The 20,828-nt window shown below is 51.7% G+C and overlaps 1 long non-coding RNA gene across 1 annotated transcript; it reads right to left on the reverse strand.

Annotated features, from left to right (window-relative positions):
* Positions 1-618: 618 nt before the first annotated feature.
* Positions 619-11,421, reverse strand: LOC108400751 (uncharacterized). The gene is made up of 5 exons (XR_001853991.3): positions 10,986-11,421; positions 6,396-6,521; positions 5,394-5,548; positions 4,972-5,110; positions 619-3,374 (listed from the first exon to the last, which is right to left on the reverse strand). It is a non-coding gene; the product is annotated as an uncharacterized lncRNA (long non-coding RNA).
* Between the last annotated feature and the right edge of the window lie 9,407 nt (positions 11,422-20,828).

The raw sequence follows: 20,828 nt of genomic DNA on the forward strand, positions 1-20,828 counted from the left end.
TTTTGATGCTCAAATTGTCCTTTTTCTGGCCAATGGGACTTGACTCCTGTGATCTTTTGACATGACCCCAGTAGTCTCAGGTAGCCTTGCTTTCTAGCTCAACAAGATGTTGCCGACTCTCTTACACATTTCCCACTTCAGGCCACCAGAAATTTCTCCAAGAAGGCCTTTACTGGGAGATGATATTTAGAGACCATAATCTAGGATCTAGGGGTACTCATTGCTCCTTGGAGGGGGTCATGGATTCTAAGTCTTGTCACAAGACAGAGCTAGGAATAGGTATTTGTTTTAAAATATAAAAATTATGAGTCAACATTAGTATTTCAGATTCAAAGATTACATATCTTAATTTCAGATCTTGGAGCTTACAGAATTTGACTTCTTAAATTTTGTATTTGTGTCTCTTTTATGCTGAAAGTTTTGATTCCTATTAACAGTAACATAATTATTTTATCCTAGTATATAATCATTTCAAAATAATATTACTAATATTATTATCACAATGTGATTAATGAACTCAATGTAAGTATTCTTTGCAATTTGTTTAGCATATGTTTTATTTGCAATATTCATCTGAATTACTGTCTTTCAAGGTCACTTTTATAATTTTCTGTCCAGTTAAGCCAACAACTTAATATGCAGTTAGGTTCATTTATTCTATTTTATGTTTGATTTTTACACATATTTTTAAATTTAATTTTCTTTATTTTGTAAAGCAATTACATGATTCCAAAGTCAAAGCTATTAAGTAAGATAAATTCAGATAAGTTTAGTTTCCATTCTCTTTGCCTAATTCCTTCATACTCCCCCGTATACAGGAAACCATTTTCATTTCCTCTTCAATTGTTGTTGCCCTTGTCTTGAACTATAGGCAAATATAAATACAGATATTTTTATTCCCCAGTCTTTATATAATAAGGGTAGTATACTATACACATGATTTTAAACCTTGCCTTTTTCATATAACAATATATGCCCTGTAGATTCAACCAAGAATATATGCAGAAATTATCCTTCTTCCTTTCTAGAGCTGCATAGAACACCATTGTATTGACATTGTAGTTTGTCAAACCAGTCCCTGATTGTTGGAAATGTGGATTTCCAGTCTTTTGCTATTATAAATCATGTTTCAGGGAATAGTCTTTTGATGTGTCACTTGTATTTTTTTGCTAGCATATCTTTGAGATAGATTCCTAGAAGTGGCACTGCTGAGTAAAGGAGTAAACACTTAGGTAATTTTGCTAGATATTACCAAATTCCCCTCCACAGGGTTTGTGCTATTTTGCAGTATCATTATTATATACATTTTAAAACAGGGATGTGACAGTTTTATATAATCTTTACTATATATCAGAAAATATATATTTGGACTTCTAATAAATATATATAGACTTCTAATAAAATCCTTTTAGAGCTAAATCTTGAGAGTACAAAGTGTTAAGCATTTTAGGGTTTCTCATGCAAAATTTGTAAAGACAAGTCATATAAGAGACTATAGAATGATTGTTTGGTTTATATTCATGTTCCCAGGTGAAGCGTGGGCTTTTAACATTAGGTAGACCTGTGTCCCCGCTCCTGCCTCCCTATCTATTGCCTTGGGTAACCCTGGACAAGTCACTTAACCTCTGTGGAACTATGGGGAAAGCATCTGTGGGAAGTGTGAGATGAGATAATGCATGAAAGGCCCTTGGCACAGAGTCTGGAGCAGGTGGACCACCATGTGGAAGAAATCATTCTCTGACTTGTTGGCGGGACCACCCTGCCCCTCCTGGTCCTTGTGGACCTCAGTGAAGGAGGCAGCTATGGTAGGGACTGCATGACGAGGGGATAGGCTAAGTGATTTGTCCTAGTTTGCCCCAGACTTTTCTGGTTTTAGTTCTGAAAGTCCCATGCCCTGGCAAACCCCTCAGACCCCAGCAAACTGGGACAGTTGATCACATTCTTGGGGAGGCAGGCCTGGCTTGAGGGCCTTGGGGGACCTCTGCCAGAGTCTGGAGACAGTTCCACCTCACCATTCTCAAACGTTACATGGGAGAACAAAATAAGCTGCTCTTACCCAGGAGACCAGAAACGTTTGAAAGTTAAAACAGGGCCCTCATCTTGAAAGGCTGAAAAGCCGGGGGAAATCAGGGTTGAAGCACTCCTTTCTCTAAGGCTGTGGCTGGGAATAGTTTTGCATAGGTCCCTTGGCCTACCAGGATCAACTGTAACTGAAAACTCCTTTGTTCCAGAATAGTTGAGGTTAATATTTTATTGAATAACAATAGTGAGGCGTATAGTTAGCCTATTAGCCATTCCGAAATATGGATTTTAACGTCATAAAAAGCAATCCCATGAAATTATTTAATCTTCCTTATTGACTGGAGTAAGTCACCATTTAATATTGACCAAGCAAATGAAAACACTGGTATTTGGCAGCCGGAGCTTCAGGACTCATGGCAGGAATTCTCATGCCAGATTAGTGTCACTCAGCTCCAATTATCATAACGTTTTCATTAAAAATGTCTTTCCCTAGACTGTAGGATGCTCCAAGATTGCCAAGAAGTAGGTCACTCAGCCAGAAAGTTCTGGAATGTGCTTGGATCCTCTGACCCACCTCCAGTATTCTCAGGCTGCTGAGCTTCCCCAGGAGCAGCCCTGTCCATCAGCTCTTGTTCCTTTCAGGGCCAAGAACAGACTTGGGGTGTGGCACTCCAAGCGCTCTGAGGTTTTAGCCCCAGTGGGCTTATAACATGAGTCATGCAACCAAATCCCGTTAATTGCCTCTAAAATTGTAAGTTCACATTCAGAATAGCTTAGCATTTCCTCAAGAGCCGGGAGTCCTTTCTCTCACAAGGCACTCGTCCATGGGAAATGCATGTAGTCTCCTGCGGCTGGTTACTCACTCCATGCCTCCTTTGATCTCACTGTCCACCACGCCATCTTTGCATGCCAAGTTCCAAAATCCCTGCAGGAGATGTTCAGCCAGTTGTGATGGCCTGGCCCCCAACAGCATGGGATGTTACCACTCCAAGCCTGGGGCCCATCTCATCATCACCCGGATGCGGCTGGGAGTGGGCACCAGAAAAGGACCGGTTCGTGGGACTTCCTCTCCTGGGGCCTTGATTCTCCAACAGAGTCATGTGAGGGCTGAGCAATGTCTGGACTGGAGCCTACTCAGGCTGCAGCTCGGGGAGAGGCTGACATGGCCTGGCTCTCCAGGCTGCCAGCCTCCGTGGGCTCCATGTGCCTCCCAGACCAGTGCTCTGTGTACAGGTCGGCTGGAGTCCTTAGTGTGTCTGGGCCATAGCCCTTGGGTGGCACCTGGGCTGAGGAAGGCCTGTAGGCCACCATACTTGGGCTCTTGCTTGTAAAGCAGTGTGGCTCTTTAGAGCCTAGGAATTTAAAAAAAATTTTTTAGATTAATTCCTTATTTTAATTAAATCATGCATAAACCTGATACAAAATTCAAAATGTGAAATAAAACACAGTAAAAACAAAGTCTCTCTGCCATTGCTGCCCTCACCCCATTCTGCCAGCATCTTCGTTTCCTTCCAGAGCTAACTTATATCCATTATCATGGTGGCTTTCAACATTACAAATGCAGTCCACCTGCTTCCACACTATACTGCACCCTGCTTTGTCCCACTAACAGCACACTCAAGAGTCCTGTTTCTGGTGGGAGGAAGTAGTTGGGTGCTTGTGTTGGAAGGAACAGGACCCACCCAAGGATTTGTTTCCAGGTAGGAGGCTGGGCCCCAGGGAACTCTGGGACAGGAGCTGGACACAGCCTGCGAGGTGCCCTGTGGATCTGCTAGCACTACTGCCCATATTCTGTCAGGAGAAACAAGTTTCAGAGACTTGACAAAGGCCACTGAGCCATCTCATCCAAGTATGTATTCCTATGTGTCTGTGCATGCATGTGCACACATGGGAACTGCGTATTTCTCACACCCACTGCCTGTGCAGGTGGTGATTGTTGGCGGGGGGAGATCAGGCCCATTCATCTTCCCTTACTGAGTGCAGAGGCTGGCACACAGTAGGTGCTCAAGAAACAACTGCTCATTTCTTCCTGGTTCCTGAGCCTGAATCCTATGCTTTAGCCAACCTAGGAGATTGTTTTCCAGCTCCTAGTCCTTGCTTAGGAAACAATTGTGTTGTTTCTTATATTTCTTTTCTTCTACCTGAAATATCCTCCCAAATCATAATCTCCTGTTGAAGCTGTGAGCACTCTTTTGGGCCTTCCTTTTCTGGGATGCATACCCTGACCAGCCATCCAGCCAAAGACCAGTAAAATCATCCCTCTATCTCACACAAGCTGCCCCGAGCCCTAACACACACGCACGCGCGTGCACACACACACACACACATACATACATACACACACACACACACACACACAGTAACCTCTCCTTACCTAAACCCAATCTACCATTGGCACCAGTGACTCAACATTGTGTGTGTAATAATGCCACACTAGGGCCTGATGGCTCCAAATGGCATCTGCAACCAGAGGGCGCTGGGGCAGACCCTGGCCTCATCCGTAGATCTGTGGTCTTTCTACGGTGAGCCACTGTCTGCTGCTCGTGACACTTCAGCAGGTAATTTCTTTTTCTTGCTGTCTCCTGGCTAATCCTCTCTCTGAACCTCCTAAGGAAGAGGGAGTTGACGATAGACACAGGGCCGGCCACCAACCTCCAGGGTGTGTTGGGCTGAGTTTTCCCCTCCCTCTACGCATGGGTGCTGGCCTGTCTGGGGCTTGGCAGCATCCGGCCCTGTCAGCCGTGGGCAGAGTAGAGGAATCACGGTATCTGGAGCTGCCTCAGGGTCCACTTATTTCATCATCGCTTCAACAAGCATTAACTACGCTTCTCCTGTGGACTGCAGGGCACTGAGGTTAGAGCTGTGAACAATGCCAGGTCTGGTCTAGTGCGTAAGGAGCTCATGATCTAGGGAGGGAGACCAGCAATAAACAAATTTCAATAAACTTACAAGCAAACAGGAACCTATAGCTGATGTGTCAGCAATGCCATACAGCCAACAGCAGAGGAGCCTGGGTGTGCGGTTGGGTGGCCACTTGTCAGGCTGGCCTCAGAAAGCCTCTCTGATGCGGTGATACCTGAGCAGGGACCTGGAGGAGGCAGGGCAGGCTGAGGCTGTGTGGGAGCAAACCCCGGGGACAGAGAAGCAGCTGTGATGTGCTGGGGGCACTCGAGGCAGAACAAGGGCTGGGGTGCCTGGGAGGAGTGTGAGGGGACAAGGTCAGAGATGAGGTCCAAGGTAAGGGTGCTGGCAGTGGGGACGAGTGGGAGCAGATTGCGCAGGCCACAGAAAGGGCTTTGCATTTTACTCTGTGCGAGCTGGGAAGGGTCCAACCCTGAAACATTCTAGAAGAGTGACAACATTGGACTTACATTTTAAAATTATCATCCTGCAGCTGGTCGAAGGGTGAAGGCAGAAGAGGGAGGCTGGTGAGGAGGCCACAGCAATGATCAGGTGGGAGAAGTTAGTGCTCAGGCCCGGGCAGCAGCTGAGGACACAGTGGCCTGTGGTCTGATTCTGGCAGATACTGTAAGAACAGCCAGCAGGAGTCGTTGAAATGGAGAGAGGCATATAGAACCTCAAGGGTTTGTCTTGGGCACCTGAGAGATGGAGGTGGGGAAGGCTGTGGGAGCGGCAGGTGCCGCTGTGTGCCAAGGGCAGACCCCAGGATGCCCTCTCAACCTGACTCAGCCTGACAAGCCTGTTCCACGACAGGCTTCAATTTCTTCTTAACATCCGGGACTTGGTGGTCATTAGAGACAGTGGCTTGAGGAAAACTGGAAGGCTCATTCCTACTGGGGCCCCTGCACAGTGCAGCTGCCCTGCAAGGCCTCCTGGGGAGGGGCAGGGGCGCCCACGGGGCTGCCCTTCTCGTCACAGCAGCCTGCTCCAGTATTTGCGGGGAGACCATCCTCAGCGAGAAAGCTCACGTGTCATATTTAGATCAAAATTTTTCAAATTTGATACCAGGAGATAGTTTTTAGACTCTGCTAGATGGCTACTTTGTAGGTGCTGTTTATTGTTATGAACACACAGCCCAGCCAGGCCAGCCTCAACTGCAAGGTGTGAGGCGTTCTGACCCCGTCCTGCCATAGTTGTGGGAAATGTCCCTGGGGTGTCTTCTGAAGCAATCGAGCCCGCTGACATGTGAACAGGGCTCTTTCCCCTTGGGCGCCCAGCCGGGACGGCCCCACTGCCTCCCCGGGGTCTCTGCAAGTTGAACGGCCTCTGCAGGGGGCTCTTCCTGAAGTCCAGGTCAGGGCTGAGCCCAGAGCCAGCCATTCTCTGGGCAGGGTTCCTGCCTCTGATGAGGAGGAGGGAGGATCTTCGCGGGTCTCTGCATCTGTAAGTTTGGGGAGTGGGTGGATCCTCACCTGAATCTCTGGAAGTTGTTACTTCAGGCTTTGCTTTGGCCACTTAGCAGTACCTCCCAAGAGACTGTCCACTGCATGGTGGGGACGCCTCATGCTCCTGCTTTAAGAAGCCACATCAGGGCTCTCCTGTGAAGGAAGACAAGGACCCAATAGCCAGGAGGCAACCAGATGTCCTCCTGTGGGCAGTTCTGGTCTGCAGGTTGCTGGGCTCTGAAGGGATATAGTGATGGTGGTGGCTAACATTTCTCAAGGTCTTACTGTGTGCCTGATCTAAGCACTTGGCATGGATTATACCATCCAATCCTCACAACCACCAACTGAGGTTGGGTGGTGCCAAATGAGGATATTATTGTTGCCATCTTAGAATTGAAGAGAGGCAGGCTTGGCGAGACTAGGCAATGGGCCTGTGGCCACACAGTCTGGGAGTGGTGAGGCCCGGGTGGGAGCCTGTGTGGCCCGGCCTGAGAGCCTTCACGGTGGCAGTTGCCCTTGGCCAGGACAGGGCCAGTCCTGTGCCCCACAGGTGGGTGGCCACCCCGGCTCTTGGCATAAGGGCCTTGAAAATACACACAAACTCGCCCTAGCAGTTCAGAGTGAATGGGAAGAAGTCTCTGCCTCAGAGCACTCGTGTCCTAGCAGAGCAAAGGCCATGTGCTGAGCCCACCCCCCGCCACCAGTGCCCCTGGCCCAGTCATTGTTCTGTAGTGTTCCCTGCAGGGGCATGAGGAAAGAAGTGACTTCTGCTGGGATGCTAGCATTACTGGGCTGAGCTACCTGCCTCTGGGGGCTTAGACCTTAAAAATCTCTTCCCTACGATGGTTAATCATGACCTTAAATGCGGGTGAACTATGGGCGCCATTGGCTGTCGTGTCCCCAGACCGAGCGCAGGACCCGGCATGGCCCAGGTGCTTGGTGAGGCTCAAATGCACAATGGACCTGGACTGTCAAAGTGAGGAGCTGCTGCGTCATCAGCCTGGCAGCCCTGGCAGCTGGGTGTCCCAGGTGAGGCTCCAGAAGGTCCAGGGTCCCAGGTCCTGTCCTGTCCCCTGGGAAAGGACAGCATCTTGAAAATAGCTTTAGAAACCTTGGATGAATGGCTTTGGGCACCAGCCGAAAGCCTGCCTGAGTGAGGCTCTTGGAGAGGGAATGGGAGGCTGGGCTGAACCTTCAGGGAAGACAAGGCTGCTCTGGGCAATGTCCAGATGACAGTCCCCAACCCGAGGACTTGGAAGGTGGGCCTGTGATGTCCAGAGCCTCCTCCAAAGGAACCAATCTCCTGTGAACGGCCATTTGGGACTTGTTGGGGGTGACGTGGCCAGCTGGGCCCAGAGCAGCAGATCAGGACAGGGCACCAGTGCCCAGGGCAGCCCAACCCACTTCCCAGCCCCTTGAAGGGGTCAGGGAGAACGTCCAGGCCCTCAAAGACATTGGGAATAAGTCTCAATTTCATTCAGTGAATATTTAATGAGCACCTACTTTGTGCCAGGCCCAAAGCACACCAAAACCCCTGCTCTGTGGAACCCACAGTCCATGGATGACAAGCCCCCTGCCCCTTACACTGAGAAGGCTCCCCGGCAGTGGGCTGTGCCTCTCCTGCAGCCGAGAGGACAGCTGAGGGCAATGGACCGGGGCCGGAGCATCAGGCTGTCGCCACAGGGCGCTGCAAGCAGGACAGCTGGGCGTAGGCTTTCTTAGCTACAAATTTTTTAAAAAAGAATCTTAGCTGAAACTCCATGTGAACAGTGTTTTATTAAGTATTACTTTGTTTAATGCCTTCCCATTTATAGTGTTTATTTATTAAGCCAATTGGTGAGAACAATAAGGCAGTTTTGGTCAATACAGTGATTTGCTACCTAGGGTTACAGAAATCAGAGTTCTGCCAACCTAGGCATCCAAAACCTTCCCATATATCAGGAGTTCTGAACCTTAGCATTACTAACATTTGGGACCAGATCCTATGTTGTGGGGGCCCATCTTGTGCATTATAAGACATTTCTCAGCATCCTTAGCCTCTACCTACCGGATGAAAGACACAGCAGCATAAAGCAAAAATGTCTGTAGGTATTGTCAGGTGTCCCCCGGGGGGCAAATTCAATCCAGCTGGGAGCCTCTGTGGTCTGTTCTGACTGTGTGCTACCAAGAAAACCCTATTCCATGTGGGGAAGTATATGCAATTGGTAAGCTTTTTTCTTTTTTAATCAGCTCTCTGGACACTGCCAGGGCCACCTTTAATTAAATGAAAGTTTTGTTCTAAATGGAAATGTGCACAAAAAAACAGTTACTGCAGTGGCCCAACTTAATGTGTTGGTAGTTTTCACTTAACTAAAATTTGTATGTAATACATTTGTGTGGGTGTGTTGTTTTTATTACAGTATTAAAGAATAGGACATTCTTCATATTAAAAGCATTCAGACCAAATGTTGGCAGATCCTTAAGCCCTCTGGAAGTCGGGTGCAGAGGTGCTAGTCTCACATTAGAAAGCTGCCATAGAGAGGCCAAGATTGTATGACAATAGAGGCTGCACAGGAGGGCAGGGTCTCGGGCACCCATCTGCTGCCCCAGAGACCCAGCGGCTGCAAAGTCTGGAGGAGGCGGGGAGGGTGTGTGGAGGAATGGGGATCTCTCAAGAGAAGAGCCAGATTTGTAGAGAAGGAAACTAAGAGTGATTTAGGGGCTGAGGCCTCTACCCCTTGCAGTTGTAAGAAAAAGCCCCATAATCTTGGTGATGCAGGGCCAGGAGGTTAAGCCCAGAATAATCATAATGAAAAAAATCTGTTTGCACCACCTGGTGCTTCCAGAAATTCCCAGGAGCAAGTGCAAGATGGAGAACCCTGGTGGGAGTGCTGCTAGTCGGAGCTGAGCAGGCAGTGGTGGGATGACAGGTCAGGACAGCGTCTTTCCCACCTCCCAAGGGTGGGGGCAACAGCCCCCAGGGGACTGATGCAGTGGGGGCCCCACAGGCTGTGAGAACAACAGCCGGCTTTAATGTCCCAGAAAAAATAGTCAATCAGTTTATTCTCCCTCCTCCAAAATTGGGAGCCAGTTGCAGGGTTCACTCCTGGGAAATCTGCCTCATATGTGGTGGGACACGGACCCCAGGCCAGCATGTATCACACCGGTGGGGACTGATAATAGACACAGCAAAAGATGGAGAAGCCTGATCAGGACACCAACGGCTCCCACGAGCCATGTCCTCAGCTTCTGGGGTAATTCTCTGAGGGAAGCAGGGGTACAGAGGCTCCGCTCACAGGGCACCTTTCTTTCCTTCTGTGCTATGGTCACTTTGGAGATTTTGTTCTCATGAAATGATTGACCACTTACAAAGTGTCGGAATTTGGGTGCTGAGAGACTGAAGAGATAGTGCAGTCTAATTCCTCATTTCACAGACTGGGACTCGGGCGCTCGGAGAGGAGACTTTTATGAGGGCCCCTGCCCAGGAGTGGGGTGGCTTGTCCTGAGCCTCGCGGCATTATCATCCAATTCAACCTGCTGCTCTCTGACACAGCAAGTGTGTGTGTGTGCACGTCCGAGCATATCCAGGAGAGCAGATATGCGTGTCTACACATCTTTGTAAATGGCTGACTACGGTACACCTGAACAGACATTATAGTTGGTGCTAGACACAGGGTAAGGGCTGGGGAAATAGGAGGGGATTTGGGTGTGTGGGTCAGGCTGCCTGTGGGACTGGGAATGTCCTTGGAGGTCTCTGACTGGAATGATGCCAGGCTGAGGTCAGGCCACTCAGAGAAGGTGTCCCAGGAAAGAAGGTTAGGAGTGACCCTCAAAATGTCAGCTGGTGAAGAGGGACTGGGAAGACTGTCCTGCAGAGGGGCTGGAGGCTGGAAAACCAAAGGAATGTTTGGGAAATGTCTAATAGCCCATACTCACTTTGGGGCAGGGTTTATTTGGGGAACAAAGAGCTGCCAGGCATTTATGGAGCACCGGCTGTGTGCGGCACTGTGCTGGGTGCCGGAGACCAAGGCAGAGGAGGCTTGAGAGTTTACCAAGAGTTCGTTCTGTTGCAGACTTGGAGGCTTGCAGAGGTCCTGATTGGTGGGGGACACTGTAGGTTCTAAGAGGAATGAAGCATGATGCACACCCCCAAAAATTTGCTGACCACAGGGAAGGCTTCTGGGAAGCAGACACAAAACAGAGTGCAGAGGCTGTGGGCGCTGCCTGGGAGGGCCTCCTGCTGCGTTCTCAGTTCCCAGCCCAATCCTGGTTCCCACAAGCCCCCTGGCCTAGGAGCTCCCAGAATATGCATGTGCATTCCCCTTCCCGTGGAAGATTCTCAGAGGACTCCAGCTAATGCCCCCCAGCCCCAATGCAAGCCTAAGTTTTGGTCTGAAGGGAGTTCAGAACTCAGTTTATCTGGGGGGAAACTGCCATTTTCCCCAGGGCACTGTATTTCAAAATCAAGGATGCAGAGGTCTTCAGACCTTGCCTGACTCCTCATTCTGTGGGTCCCCCTGTGGCCTCAGTCAGCAGAGAACCCCAGCTTAGCAACTTCTCTGCTTCACATTGAGGGCTGTCACTGGCTCACCTCGGTATCTCTCCACTAGGATGCCTGGACACTGGCAAGAGTCTTACCTCACATTCAGAAACTGCCTTACAGCCTCCTGCAATCTCGAACGTCTCCTTGGCATCAGCAGAGCAGCCATGGGTTCCGTTTCACAGACAAGGTCAACTGAGGTCTGAAGAGGGCAAGGATGGCGCCAGAGCGCCGGCTCCCTTGGAGGTCAGGGCCTCCCTATGCCAGGCCCGCGCTGCAGCTCTCCTTGCAGCCCCCACCCCTCCTAGCCTCCAGCCACTTCCTGCCGAGCACGGGCCAAGTGCGCTCTGCTCCTGTGCCCTCTGCTCCTGTGCCACCGCGCTGGCCTCCAGGACCGAGGGGCTTCCAGAGAGGTTCTCGGTCTGCCCAGCGAGCCTCAGCCAGGACCCCCACCCCCACCCCCCGCTGCAGGCTTCTGCTGACCCTGGCCTTGGGGGCCTTCCTCTTCCAGCAGGAGAGGATGCTTGGGAGGATGAAGAAGGCTCTGGGGAGAGGCAAAGCCCTTCTGGGAGCCATCTTAAGGGAAGTGGATGCTCCTGTGTGGCCCGCCCCAGCGCTGGGCCTCCCCCACCCTTGACTTCCTCACAGCTTTGGTGCTGGAAAGAATGGGCTCCTGAGCCTTGCGGGAGGCAGAGGTCGGCACATTCCAGGGCTCCACCTTTCCGCCTCAGTCAGAAAACTCCCAGCAGACGGAAGGCCTGGGCCCCACCCAGGCTGCCCTGGGAGCTGGCAGCGGACAGGCTGTGGGGACCAGCAGCAATTCTCTGCCGGGCAGAGCTCTTGATCTGCTTGGTCTCTGCCGAGTGGGGCCTGACCTGGGAGCCTCCTCCTCTAGGGGTGGTCTGGCTCCCAGACCACTGTTGCTCCTTGCCTGGGTCTGAGCTATGGAGCCAGCTGGGGAGAGGGGCCAGTTTTCTGCTGGTGGATAAGACACACTGAATCTTGTCCTGCTTCTCTCCTGACCTGGCTTCCCAAGTCACCCTGTTTGGTCTGCCCTTGAGGCATGCAGGCCTTCTCTGTCCCTCCAGCTCTGCATGGAGCTGTCTCCTCATGTCTTCCCTTTGGCAACCCCTGGGTGACCTTCAGCCCCATCTGTCCCCTCACAGCCCCAGGATGTGGGCCCCGAGATGGCTGGTCCCTCTGCCCCATGCCCTGGTCTGTTCCTCTAGAGCACTCCTCACAGTCAGAGTTAATAACAGATTGACCCCTTGACTTCCCCTCTCCAGCTACAAGAGGGCTTAGGGTGGTGCCTGTCAGACCAGACCTAGTGGGGGCTGCCCACGGCATTTACTGGGTAAGTTGAAAGTTCAGGAGGTATTTCCGTGGGGCCCTGCACACACCTGGAGGAGGAGGAGGTCCTGTAGGACCGGGCAGGGTGGGGGCAATATGAGGCTAACACTGAAAGGGCAAGCAGGGATAGGGTGCTGGAGGTGGCGCTGGGCAGGGAGGTTAGTCCGAATGGAATAAATGTCTCATGATAGGTTTGCAGAGAGAGATGAGCCCTATAGAAGGGACTGCCTAGTGGGGAACAGCCACAGGCAGATGCCCCCAAGCCTTCGTGCAGTGTTACCAAGGGTGCCCTCCTTACAGCAGAACTTCCTTCTGCCAGGGAGGTGGCCGCGGATTCAAATCTGCCCCCTGTCTTCTCTCTGAAGCCCCCACTTGCCTCACCTGTAACACCTAACTAATGGGGTTATTGGGAGGTCAGCTGAGGGAATTCTTGAAAATGTATCAAATGTCATTCTGCTTTTCCCTCTCTGCAGAATCCGAGGCCAGAGCTGAGGGCCTGGGGCAGGGTGCCCTGCTGGCCTGTGGGAAGAGGTCAGCACTGTCTGGGTAGTTGACCTGTAGCTGATGGTAAAGGGTCCCACCCCCTGCTCCTGTGACTCATGGCTCTGGGAAGAAAGCAGTAACGGGTTCCTGAAAACTTTGCAGAGCTGGGGAGAGTTTCTTGCCCATGCCAGCCCCATTGTTCAACAAACACACACCAAGCTTGTCCCTGGCCCAGACTCTGCACGGGCACCAGGCAAACACAGATGGGATGGCACAGTTCTGTCCTTGAGGGGAGGCCTGGGCCCTGCAGGGTGCAGCTTTTTGAGAGCAGCCCTAATGGCCTCTCAGTGTGGGAGAGCCAGGTTCCTACACTCACTCCTTGGAAATTTGGCCAGCCTCTGCGTTTCAGTCCCCTGCATGGCTGCAGCCCAAACTTCCTGGAACTCCAGACACCTATGACCACCTGCCACCAATCCTTTCCTACACGGGGACACTTGACAGCTCATGCACATGTCCAAAGCTGAGCTCTGGGGATCTCCCCAGCTTTGCTCCACCCTTCTCTCAAATGATGGCAACTCCAGCCTTCCACCCCTCAGGCCAAGATCTTAGAGCACCCCCCTCTCTTCCTCTAACAGCTCAGCCAGTCCTGTCAGCTCTACTTTAAAAGAGATGCAAAAACTAGTCAACAGGGATGGGAAGCAGACCAACGGCTGCCTGGAGCATGGGGTGAGAGAGAGATGACAAAGAGACATGAGGAAACCTTTGCGGGGAACTGAACCATGAAGCATCTTGATTGTGGACATGGTTAATGGGTGCATGTGGATGTCAGAACTCATTAAGTTGTGCCCATCGGTGTACTTTAATGTACACCAATTTACCTCATAGAGCTGTTTGCTATCTATTTTTTAAAAAAACCAAGTTTCCAGTGGCCTTGGTGAGCCCTGGATAATCCCTCCCCCTCTCTAGCCTCAGCCTCCCCTCTGTACAATGGGGGCTCTGGGCCGTGCAGCCCTGCCCGCTGTGACTCTGCACCTCCCTAGGAGGCAGCCCCACCTTAGGGGCGGGCTGAGGCTGTGTGACCCAGCACCTTTCTGATCCCAGCTCACATCACCAGCCCTCCCTGCAGAAGAGGTTCAGATCAAGAGATTGGCTGGGGAGAAGTGGGTGCCAGGAAACAGGGCCAAGTCATGTAGGAAAATAAGGAAGTGAGTAATAAGGAAATCTATGACTCCACAACTGCTCAGGCTCCTCTTCAGGCCCAGAAAATCTCCAGAAGGCTGGAGGGAAGCACGGAGATTTTGCATTTGACAGATGGGGAAACTGAGGCCTAGAGAGAAGTCATTTTTCAAGTACATTGAGTTGGAAACTGGCAGAGTTGATATGGAAATGCAGGTTGCTGTTAACTAGACTGACTGTGGTGATTGGTTGGTAATATGTACAAATCGAGTCATTATGTTGTGCACCTGAAATGAATATAATGTACATCAATTTTACCTCAATAAAAAAAATAATAAATGCAGGTTGCTGGACTCCTAACCCAGTGCTCATCCACAGCTGCCTCCCCTGAGGACCAGAAGACAGGAAGCCTGTCTCTGGGTCTCTCTAAATTGGTTCCCCCATGACTGCAGCCTCTGTCTTTGGGCCCTCATAGGGTTGCCTCCATTCCTGAGCCCTCATGCCTCTCCCCCACTGTGGGGAAAGGACTGTCCTTGCATCCATTTGGGGGCAGGGGGGCACAAGAACTGAGAGCCCCAGTCTGACGCAGGTTTCAGGACCTGGAGTCTGGCAGGAACTGCAGAGCCAGCTGGGCCTGAGCAGCTGTAATTTGCTAAGCGCTTTATATCCATCACCATAGGTGCTTCTTGAATAGCCCTGTGAGGTTAGCATAGTTAACTCCATTTCGCCCTGTTTTCTAGATGAGAAAACCGATATTCTGAGAGTTGAATCAGGTTTCTCTGGCCTCTGAGCTGCTCACTGGGAACAGGACTGGAATGCAGTCAGCCCCATTCCACAGGCTTTCCAAAAAGGAGGGGGAGGAGCAGGGGACAGGGAGGACCGAAGAAGGAGAGACGGCAGCAGAATCAGACACTTTCAGTACCAGGACCACCTTGTCCAGGCTGCAGCCTGGATTATTTCAAAAGCCTCTTAACTGGTGTCTCTGCTTCCTCTTGGTTCCCCTGTGGTCTGTTCTCAACACAGCACTAGAGTGATCCCACTAGAACATGAGTCAGGTCACACCCACCCTGCCTTTGCTCAGAATAAGCCCAGGTCCTGGCTATGGTCTGGCAGCCCGACACCAGCCAGTGCCTCTGTTCTGAGTGCATCCCAGCCATGTGGCCTCCTCGCTATTCCTACAACACAACAGGCATTCCCCTGTCCCAGGGCCTTTGCACTTGTTCTCTCTGCCTGGAATATTCTTCTCCAGATATCCACATGGTTTAATTTCTTCATTCCTTCAGGTCTTTGTTTAAACATCACCTCCTCCATGAGACCTTCCCTGACCACCCTATTTAATACTTGCCTTCTCCCCACCCCCAGCATTCCTGATCACCCCTACCTTGCACCATTTCTTGTGTTCCACAGCACTTACCACATTCTAATGTATAGCGTAACTTACTGGCTTACTGTATTTATTGTTTGTCTGCCTCTGGAAGATTTTGAGCTCCATAAGGCCAGGAATTGGAGTCTGTCTTATGAACAGATGAACATCTAGCAGCACCTTGAACAAGCCTGGCATACAGTGGGCCCTTAATAGATACCTGCTGAATGAATGGATTTGTTGAAGGACATATGCTGGAAAGAACATGGGCTTCCGGACAAATTTTATCTGGGCTCAGGGCACTCCTTCAGCACTGACTGGCTGCTTAATTTTTACCTCTGTAAGCCTCCACTTTCTCATCTCAAAACACTGTTTATTTTGACATATAATACACATGAGGTGCCCATCAGAGCAGCTGGCCCACAGCAGCTGTATGAGAGCCAACTTCAAGGAGAAGTGACTTTATTTAGCAAATAAATGTATTGAGATGAAACTGGCAAACTAAATAGCACAAGCAGAGTGAGAGCCCACAAACTTGATTCTGGTGTAAAGCACTTCCCAGAGGAAGTATTTTCTTCCCTCCTAGGAGGGAAATGTTCGGATCCCATATGCAATGAGTTTGAAAGAACACTGCAGTGAAGTGAGGGGACATAGTTCCAGTCCAGCACCCTCACTCCTGGGCCCCAGCTTGGGGCCACTGGCTTCACTTCTCAGGACCTATGCTTTCTCAAGCAGAAAAATGCCTTCTCTGCTGACCTCTGGGGGTAGGGGGTAGGGGGTTGGGGGTTGGGGGTTGGGGAGGGCCGTGGTGGTAAAGGGATTGAAGGAGAAACCACAGGTGACAACACCCTGTGCGCAGCAGGCAGTTGCCTTTGGTGCAAAGCTGCCTGTCTGAAATAAGATGCCTGCTGCTTCAGGCAGGGGTTGTGGGCTGAATTGTGTCTTCCCCAACTCATATGCTGAAGTCCTGACCCCCAGTACCCCAGAATGTAACCATGCTTGGAGATAGGGTCTTTAAAGAGGAAATTAAATAACAACGAGGTCATTCAGTTGGGCTCCAATCCTATATGGCTGGTGCCTTGTAAGAAGAGGAATTTTGGACACAGAGGGAAGACAATGTGAAGACACTGGGGAGGATGGCCATCTATAAGCCCAGGAGACAGGCCTCAGAAAAAAACCAACCCTGCCAACACCTTGACCTTGGACTTCCAGCCTCCAGAACTGTGAGAAAATACCTTTCTGTTGTTTAAGCTCCCTAGCCTATGGTACTTTGTTACAGCAGCCCCAGGAAATTAGTAGAGTTAGGTCCGGATGAGATTCATCAAATGCTAGTTAGCCCAGAGAACCCAGGCGCTGTGCTCCTCTCCTGCTCAGAACCTGCACCCCTACCCCACTGGCCCCAAATATCAGCCCCTCAGTGCCCTGCAGCCCCCTCTCCCAACACACACACCCCTCCTCAGGTCCCAGAGACTTCCAGGTGGGACTCTCAGCCTGAAAGATCAGGTAGCTCAAGAAGAGTCCTGACAGCCCCTGGGGAGCCATCTCTAGGCAGAGACCCTTGGGAACACACCCCACTGAGGTTCCACAGGAGGGGAGTTCTGGAAAGGTCTTTGTCACATCGGTTGATATGGAAAATGCAGCCTCTTCCTGCCTTTATTCTCCTGGCAAGCAGAGGCCAGAAGTCCGTTTTCTCTGGGAGGCTGGGCAAATACCCAGGTCCCTGCGCCCAAACCGCCTTGCTCCTCCCTGCGCACTGGAGAGCCTGTCTGGGCATGCTGGGCTGTTGGGCTGGGAGATCTGTGTGTCCAGTGATTGCCTCTGATTGATAGTTGTCTCAGATCATCCCCCGACGTGGCCTTCAGGAAGCTGCCACGGACGGCCCTCTCTGCTCCCCACAGGGGCAGTTCATCGCCTGCACTGGGTTGATTAAGTCATGAGATGCAGGGGTCTGTTTGCCTCCCCTAGAATCACCCAGCACTGTCCCCTTTAGCCCACGGTGCTCCCTTTAAACTGCTCTGGCCAACAGTATAGGCTAAAGGTCAGAGGAATGAGACCCACAGGTCAGCATCATGACTACTGACCCTTGGAAGAGTCCCCAGGTCAGGCGCAAGGGTAGAAGTCCTGTGAAGCCTCCATAAAGAGCCTCTAATTTCTTCTGCAGAGTAAGGGGGAAAAGAAAAAAACAAGGTTATACTCGGCAAAACAAGGCCACCCACCCACACTCCTCTGAAAAATTCAGGCCTGCCTGAGAACCTGTGTGCTGGTCTCTTGTCAAGCAACTGCCACACTGCAGCACATGGTCTGAGACAATCCCATCAGACTGGCTCCTGACCTAGGGGCCAGGGGAGACAGCTTTGAATTCCAGCCCCCCAGCCTTGCTCTGACTGCCTCCTGAGTTGAAGGAGACTGAAGGTCAGGTTCCCTTGGTCAGCCGGGGGGACAGGAGTGGACTGTCCTGGAAAGGCGCTGGCTCCATGGCGGCTGCTGGCATGCCGTGTCCCAGATCCACAGGGAGGCCTGTGTGACGTCGGATGGTGTTCAGAACTCAGGCTGTGGCTTTGAGTGTGAGTATGCAGTCCTGTTCAAGTGTTTTCTATGAAGGGGTTGGACTTCTGCTCCAACCTTCATGCTTCTCCGTAAATTTGGAAGTTTTCTAACAGAAGCTGGGCAACACGCAGATATCAAGGCCTGGGGCCTCTCATCTGTTTGTGCAAAGGATCAAACTAAAATAGGCTTTTCTTGACAGTTCCAAGAATGGATTAGAGCCTGTGCTTACGGGTGTTGCGGAGCTGGAGAGACCTGAGGAACGCACCTCCCTCCCCCTGCCCCAATCTTTTGCCTTTCTGACTGCAGAGGGGGCTCCTGGGAAGGGAAAGGACTGAGAAGCTGGCCCGGGTCCCCACATCTGAGTCCCAGAGCCCCTCAGTGCAGACGGCCCCCAGCAGCCCGGGCTGGAAGGTCCCAGGAGGAAGGAGCCCAGAGCCCGCCTGCCTCTGCGACTCCGACCAGGAAGCTTGACTTCATGGGACCCACTGCCAGGGAATTTCCTTCTTGTTGTTGCCTCCACATTAAAGTGAAGGCAAATAACCAATCAGGAATGTATCTTAATAAGACGTTTAGGGAGTTTCCTGGTTGTCACCACACATTAGCTCTCCATACCTCCTGCTTTTGCTGCCTGATTCACTTGGAATTCAGAATGATGTCCCAGAAATCTTAAAATCCTGACTAATTTTTCAATAGGTTCAATTATTCCTACGAGATGACTCTTGCAAAGTCAGGAAATGGGAAATATGTTCTGCAAAGAATAACAGCATTTGAAACCACACTGGACAATCTGCGGTTGGTAGAGTGTCTGCTCCACCCACGGGGGCTCGTATATTGACTGACATGCCCAGCTGCTCTGACCACAGCGGCCTGTCCCACCCCAAGGCAGCTGCTCGCTGGTGAGCAGAAGGGGGCCCCACATGTGCGTCCAGGCTGGCCAGTTTCCTTTGCTTTCAGAGTGGTTCCACACTGGCTGGAATGGCCTGACCCTGATGGTCCTCCCGCAGGGAGTTTTGAATCAGGACACAGGGAGAGGGAAGCAGAGGAGAACAAGAAGGAAGAGAGAGACTGAGAAAGAGAGACGCAGAGGCGTGGGCAAGTCATCTTGAGAGAATGGCAGATCCACCAGGGCAGGAGCAGCAAGATGAGAGCCCCCTTGGCAAAGAGGCTCTCTGGGGCTTTGTTGATGAGCTGTGACAGCTTGGGTTTGCGTCCCGGCCCTGCGCCACTAGCTGTGGGACTCCAGGCAAGTCACAAAGCTCCCTAAGCCTCAACATCCTCCTCCTCAAACCAACAATGATGGGAATCTATTCCCTTATGAGCATGCCTATGTACTGCGCACAGGGCACCCAGGGTCTGGGTCGGCACTCAGTCGACGCTCACTGTCACCATTAATGGGGCTGCTTAGTACTAATCTTAAGCCCTGACTGCAGGGTGCTGCTGGAGTCCTGCTCAGGTACCTCATCTCTGTCTTTCTTTCTTCTTTTCCAATAAACAGCCTCGACGGCAACTAACTTGAATGTGACTGTCTTTCAGGCAGCTTGGAGGGGCCTCCCTGATGCACAATGAAAAGAACTGTATGGCTTTGCCAGAGTGCCCAGCAGCCTGGATGCCCAGTTCCTCCAGCATGCCATGTTAAACACCTGGGAAAAGCAGCTGGCAGTGGTGGCTTGGCCTCTGAAGGGCTGGGTCTCCAGTGCTCTTCAGGTCAGCGCAAACAGAAGGAAACGCAGTAATGGGCACTGCCCAGCTGCTGCAAGGAAGTAGTGGAGGCCCTTTCAGACCGGAATGCAGGAGGGAGCCAGCATCCCAGCCCATCCAAGGAGGGGTGCAGCACCCCAGGGGCTGGATATCCAACAGCAGCACTGAGGCCATTCACCTGGCTGTGTGTGTGAACTGGTCGTATGCATGTACAGTGCTGGGTGGGTAGGCATAGTGCAGGGTGTCCCATGTCCACTGACATGGGTGTTTGTGCCCTGATGGATGTGCATGAGGGTGGGCTGGAGGGAGGGTGTGTGTGTGTGTGTGTGTGTGTGTGTGTTGTCTTTACCTGGTGATAGCTGTGCTAGGCTCTCCTGTGTGTACTTGGGGATGGCCAATGTGTTCAGGTGTCAGTGTGACCCTGTGCACAGATGTGTACAGGGTCACAAGTGGGTACTGTGTGTGGGCGATGCCATTCTGTGCCTGGCAGGTGTGTGAGGAAACGGCTCTCTGTGTCAGTGACTCAGCTGGCCCTGGTGCAGGGTGGGGTGGGCAGGCTGCCAGTCACCTGGCTGGCAAGCCTGTAATGACAGCCTTTATAAGGCCTCCGGTGTCCTAGGAACCAGAGCCATTCAGGAGCCACTGGCAGAAGGCAAAGGAATGAGCAGGTCCCAAGGATTCCTTTCAAGGTGTGCAGAGTGACCTTTGCCCCCACCCTTTGGGCTTGCTGCTCCTTCTCTGCCTTCTGCCAGGGAGGAGGAGAGGGTAGTTTCACTTTTCTTCCAGTTGTTTCCACTTTCAGACGCCCTTGATTAAACACCAGGGAAGGTAGAGAAGCAAAGGCACGATGTGCCCTGGCTCAGGCCCCTTTGGAGGCCCTAGCCAAGGCAGATCGTCCAGCATGGGGGCAGCGGGCCTGGGGACTCGCCTTGGGTCCACACCAGTGGTCAAATCAGTGAGCCCGGTGACCTGTGGCTCTTCTGAGCACACCCAACCATAGCTCTGGGCCTCATTTGTGCTACTGAGAAAACAGCTCCTGAGAGGAGGTACGATTTATCTAAAGTAACACAGAGGCTGATGTGGAGCTGGAATGCGAACCAGCAGTCAGGCCTGGAATTGGCAGGGGACACAGCTGGTCGACCGACAGCAGGTAAAGGCAGAAGCTAAACTCTTGACCTGCGTCCGAACACTCTGTGCCAGTGGCGTAGCTCCCAGCACCTCTGCCCACTCAAGCCCTGGGGGGTGCCTCCCTGGCCTTCCATGGCCCCTTGGTCCTGCCCTCACTGGGCCCCTGCCCAAGCAGGTGCCAGGAAGGGCCCAACCA

The sequence above is a fragment of the Manis javanica genome, chromosome 3, assembly GCF_040802235.1.
Source record: "Manis javanica isolate MJ-LG chromosome 3, MJ_LKY, whole genome shotgun sequence".
Classification (NCBI taxonomy): Eukaryota; Metazoa; Chordata; class Mammalia; order Pholidota; family Manidae; genus Manis; species Manis javanica.